This window comes from Myotis lucifugus, unplaced genomic scaffold (genome assembly GCF_000147115.1).
Source record: "Myotis lucifugus unplaced genomic scaffold, Myoluc2.0 scaffold_93, whole genome shotgun sequence".
Lineage (NCBI taxonomy): Eukaryota > Metazoa > Chordata > Mammalia > Chiroptera > Vespertilionidae > Myotis > Myotis lucifugus.
Window position 1 is genome coordinate 773,318 of NW_005871141.1, and position 6,068 is coordinate 779,385.

At 44.1% G+C, this 6,068-nt stretch overlaps 1 non-coding gene across 1 annotated transcript; it reads right to left on the reverse strand.

Moving 5' to 3' along the window:
* Nucleotides 1-2,060: 2,060 nt before the first annotated feature.
* Nucleotides 2,061-2,249, reverse strand: LOC111826651. The gene has a single exon (XR_002830005.1). It is a non-coding gene; the product is annotated as a U2 spliceosomal RNA (small nuclear RNA).
* Nucleotides 2,250-6,068: the final 3,819 nt, after the last annotated feature.

Here is a 6,068-nt window from a genome sequence, read left to right on the forward strand (position 1 = left end):
TCTCTTTCCTTCTCCCTTCCTCTCTGAAATCAATAAAAATATATGTTTTTTAAAAAGTTATAAGTAAGAGGTGATAAAAGATGGTTTTGTCTTGGGGGGAAGATGGTGAGTCAGACACTCACATAGGAACGTGAATAACCCAGAGCCATGCTCTTACAGCCGTGGCACAGAATAGACAGGAGAGCAGAGGCCACTGTCATTCGTGTTCTCAGGTCCCCGGCTGGGAGGAGGGAAGCGGTGGGATTCACGTAGCCAGTCAGGGCTGGCTTGGGAAAATGCTGACACGGGTGACGTTTACCTCTGGCACTGTGTGCCCTGGTGTTATGTGTTGACTGCCTCTTGTATGCATCTTCATTGTCTCCAATGACCACAATGTTCCCCTCTGTTTTAAAAAAATATATTTTTATTGATTTCATAGAGGAGAGGAGAGGGAGAGAGAGAGACAGAACACCAATGATGAGAGAGACTCACCTACTGGCTGCCTCCTGCACGCCCCCCACTGGGGGTCAAGCCCACAACCCTGGGCATGTGCCCTTGACCGTAATCAAACCCAGGACCCTTCAGTCCCCAGGCTGACACCCCATCCACTGAGCCAAATCAGGTAGGGCACAATGTTCCCCTCTTGTGATCATCCGCAAAGTGGGACACTTTTATTCCTCAGAAGGACTGGACAAGGCCCGTGAGCTGGACTTCAATCCAAACCTGTGACCTGCACATGCAGGACTCACTCGTCGTTCCTACCTGAATCCTATTGAATAATGTGAATAGTCAGAAGCAAAGTCTTTGCCTTTTAAAAAAATAGCTACATTGCAATTTACATCAGGACACTGCCATTTTTTTGCTATAGCCTCTGTAATATGACTTGACTTTTTAATATGGGAATACATATTGCATTGACTTTAAAAAGTATTAAAAGGTCAATGAACACCAGGGGCATGGGGCCCACACACATCGCTACACTATGTTAACTTATAAAATCGATGATCAGCATCACCTACATCTGAACAAATGCCTAGATTCCTGTAGGAAGAGCTTGGGGACAGTCTCTAAAATGTGCCAAGGATCCTACACCTCGCGGAGATCATTTTGTCTTTATTTTATTTGTTTTATTGTTAATCCTCCATTGATTTTGAGAGATTGTGGGAGGGAGGGGGAGAGACAGAGAGATAGAAACAAAGATGTGAGAGAGACACATCGATTGGTTGCCTCCCACACGTGCCCGGACTGGGGCCGGGGATGGAGCCTGCAACTAATTCTGTGCCCTTGACTGGGACCCTTCAGTCCATAGGCCAGCGCTCTATCCACGGAGCCAAACTGGCCAGGGCAAGGCTGTGTCTTCACTGATGAGCCCTGCTCAAGGGACATGACAGATACTGATAGGGAAGAGCATGCCTGCCCCTCAGTGGACGGCCTGGAAACCTGGCCGGTGCGGGCGAGAAGCCTATGGAGCCTTCACGCTCCTCCAGTGGCAGCCTCAGTGGTTTCACCCTCGTGGTTGCTGCCTGCCCCCTGCACCTCGCACATGTCCTGGTGACACTCTTGTCACATTCAAATTATTTCATCATCTTTCCCACCAGCCTCTGACTTTTTTCAAGGTTTGGGCCCTCTGACTTCTCTCAGAATGCCCAGTACCCGGTGGTGGGGGAGCGGTCTTGTGTGTTGTGGTAAACAAGAGGATGGGCTTTGGCCTCTGAGAACCCTTTCACACTCCAAATCCTAGCTGGGTGCTCTTTGCCTTAAACTCTCGAAGCCTCGGTTTCCTCACGTATGACACGGGTAAACTGACAGTGCCTGCACACTAGGAGTTTTCTAATGACAAGTGTGATGCTGCTCATGAAATGCTTGCAGCACGCGGTCCACAGCATTTCACAATATTATCTGTTTTATTTTCTGTGAAAGACAACCTGCCTTTGGGGAACCACTCCGGAAACTGCCATCTTTGGTGTAGAATATAGTTAAATCCCTACAAGTTTACTTACATGAAGGGAATTTAGAAAACACTTCTTTATATTCAGGCCATGAAGCCTAAAGGCTTAGAAATGATTTATTTTGGAGAGAATCAAAATTAGAAAACTGAGACTGTAGAGTGTGGTGTCTGATTATTCTCAGTTGTTGCCAAGCAAAGCTTTTGGGACAAGAATTCCACAAAAGAACCTTTCCAAACTCCATATAGTCCTATTCTGAATGTAGTTTTAAACTGATAAGAACAGATACTACACTTGATCTTAGCCAAAAGGCCGAGAAGCGATGAATGTAGTTTTAAAAAGTGTTTTTGAGCCCGGCCGGTGTGGCTCAGTGTTTGAGCATCAACCCATGCACCAGGAGGTCTCAGTTCGAATCCCTCAAATCTTGGGCTGTGGGCTCGATGCCCAGCAGGGGGTTCAGGAGGCAACCAATCAATCCATCATGTCAGTTATATCTCCCTCTCTCTTCCTCTCTCTCTAAAATCAGTTAAAACACACACACACATTAACAGATGATTTTGATAGTTTCTTTTTAAGATGTCAACTCATTCCAGATAGCTTTCCCCCCTGGAAGTATAAAGATTATTTTAACAAAAAACAAGTAGTACTAAAAAAAAAAGAAAGAAAGAAATCAAATCTACATGGAGACCACATGTTAAGTAAAGAAAAGGTATAAAATATCTCAGTGGCTTCTGCTTAGACACCACTATGGAGAACTGTCCCTGCTCATACCCCAAACCTTTACATTCCTCATTTTGAGATTTAAACTGGTTGGCAAATAAACTTTCTGTTATAGCAAGAACTCCTGTATTTTATTTCTGTGTAAGTGGACTGCATAAGTGTTGTAACTTCTCTACAGAAAGAGAACGTCTGGGAAACGCTTGTGGGTCCTACAGTCCTTGAGGCCAACCTCGCTTTCCTGTATCTGAAAGACGTTACACCCGGAAGTGGATACTGAATGCCAAACGCATCAAGGAAAATGGAACGACAGTTCTGCACTCTGAAACCCCCCCAGGCTCCCTCATCATTGCATTTGGAACATAGTGTTTTCCTGAATAAAACCAGATTTTGAAACTAGAGATCCAAGTTAGGATCAAAGGTAAAACCTATTTTTAATTTATAAGCTTATGATAAAAATAATCAAGACTTTCTGCCCTAGCTGGTTTGGCTCAGTGGAGAGAGTGTCAGCCTGCAGACTGCAGGGTCCTGGGTTTGATTCTGGTCAAGGGCACGTACCTGGGTTGCGGGCTCGATCCCCAGTAGGGGACATGCAGAAGGCAGCCCTTCTATGATTCTCTCTCATCATTGATGTTTCTCTTTTTCCCTCTCCCTTTCTCTCTGAAATCAATAAAAACCCTATATAATAAAAGGCTAATATGCAAATTGTACCCTTGACCAGGAGTTTGACCGGGAGTTCGACCAGCCCACAGACCCTCCCCGAGGCTGACCCCATCCTGGATTGGCCTCTCCCAATCGGGGGCGGGGCCGGCTGGCCAACCGCCCATGGCCCCTCCCCCACCACCAGCCCCACTCCCGATAGGGGTAGGGCCAGCCAGACCCCATCCGTGCATGAATTCATGCACCAGGCCTCTAGTATATTAATAAAAAAAGACTTTTTAAAAAAAATATATTTTATTGACTTTTTACAGAGCGGAAGGGAGAGGGATAGAGAGTTTGAAACATTGATGAGAGAGAAACATCAACCAGCTGCCTCCTGCACACCCCCCACCGGGGATGTGCCCGTAACCAAGGTACATACCCTTGACCAGAATCGACGCTCTACCCACTGAGCCAAACCGGTTAGGGCAAAAAAGACTTTCTGAGCCCAGAGAAAATAAGATGGATCTTACGTGTCTTCAAGCACCCAGCACCTGGTGTTCCTACCTTTTGATATTTATGGGAAGTGTCCACTGAACAGGGTATTTGGAAAAAGCAACAAGGGGGAACTCCTGGATATTTGATTGTGTTTGGGTTAAAGCTCACCTTTGAACCACCTTTAAATGATTTCCTTAAAAAATAATGTAAATGAGATTGCAGATGGAAATTCTAGCTTGGGAAAAGTACCTCAGAAACAAATTTTCCCACAAATGCAATGGACAGACTAAGGATAAATCCCGACTATTAATAAAAGCAGATCCAGGCGCTCCTTTGTTCAGAGAGCTGGGATTCAGCCAATCATCACTGGTTTGTTGTAATAGCAGCTTCTCTTTTGATTTGTTTGGCATCTGTGTGGATTGGCTGATGCTTTGCAGGACTACTAAATACTTTGAGCACCAGCTTTACGTATAGTCAGGCATGACAAAGGGGTATTACTTAATGTAGCAGAAAAGCAAAGCAAAACTTTTTTAAATAAGATGGCAAAAAATACCCATCCCTTACTTTGCAAATCACTTACTTTGCAAATCACGTGACCTTCCTCCATTTAGTGGAAGTGTATGATAATTCATTACACTGGCAACTTGGATAAAAGTTTCCATAAAAAAGAGAGAGAGACCCATTGTGCAATTTAGACTACGAGATTAGCTGTGACATTGGGTTACTCCAACTTCCTACTTCTGCGTATCTCTGTGGATAATCGTGTGTGATCTGAACTTGAAATATTAAATCTAGGCAATGTATATCTAGTCTTTAAATGATTTTGTGGAGTGAGAAACACTTTCTAGGATTCCTGTTCAATTGTGGTTTTTTGTTTGTTTGTGTGTGTGTGTGTGTGTGTCTTTTTTTTTTTTTTTTTGCAGAAAGATGCCCCCAAATGTTTTATCAACCACTTTCCTGGCCAGCTCTTTAACAATAGCATCTTACCGTTGATGACAATGAAGTATCTATGTGGAAACTGATCGATCACTGGGTAGGTCACTTGTCCTCAGATAAGCACTACGATGGATACAAATAAATACTTTAGATCCTAAGAGCAATTGCTACTCTTTTAGGCCACAATATTTTTAAAAATATATTTTATTGATTTTTTACAGAGAGGAAGGGAGAGGGAGAAGGATAGACAGTTAGAAACATTGATGAGAGAGAAACATCAATTCAGCTGCCTCTTGCACACCCCCTACTGGGGATGTGCCGAAAACCAGGTACATGCCCTTGAACGGAATCGAACCTGGGACCCTTCAGTCCACAGGCTGATGCTCTATCTGCTGAACCAAACCAGCTAGGGCTAGGCCACAATATCATATTAAGAATAATGGAATCTATCTATCTATATATATAAAAGCCTAAGCGATCATTATGATTGGTCGACCATAAGACTGGTAGCTATGACCATGCACTGATCACCAGGGGGCAGACGCTCAATGCAGGAGCTGCCCCCTAGTGGTCAGTGCGCTCCCACAGCCAAACTCCCATGGCCGGCCAGCCCCGATCGGCCCTGATTGGGACTGGGTGAGATGGGCCCCAATGGACCCCAATCACTGGCTACGCCAAGGGACCTCACCCGTGCATGAATTCATGCACCGGGCCTCTAGTATTTATACAAAATCATGTAACTGTACCTATTTTATGAGAATAAATGAATTAAAACATGTAAGGCATTTAGTCAGGTTTTTTTTTTTATCCTTACCTGAGGATATTTTTCCATTGATTTTTAGAAAGAGTGAAAGAGAGAGGAAAAGACAGAGGGAAATATCGATGTGAGAGAAACATATCAATTGGTTGCATCCTGCACGAGCCCTGACCAGAGCCTGGGCCAGGGAGGAGCTTGCCCTTGAATCGATCCTGGGACCCTGCAGTCTGCAGGCCGACACTCTACCTACTGAGCCAAACAGGCTAGGGCCAGATCAGTTTCAATAAATGCCAGTTTAAAGAATGCTGCACTGTTCGGATTTCTCTAATATAAAATTTGGAAGAGACTGTGGAGTAATGCAAACAAAAAATCCCGTAACACTAAGTAAAATTAATGAAGTATTTTGTAAACATTTTAATAGGACAAAAAAGGAATGTCATCCTGCACCAAAAATAATTTAGTGAAATGGAGAAGCATCTATCTTCCACCGACTTACTTGGGGGAGGTGGACTCTCATTATTATAATCATCGAAGTCAGTTTTCGGAGGAGGAAGCCTGCTTTATTCTTCTCTTTTTCTTTCAAAAGTAAACATCCT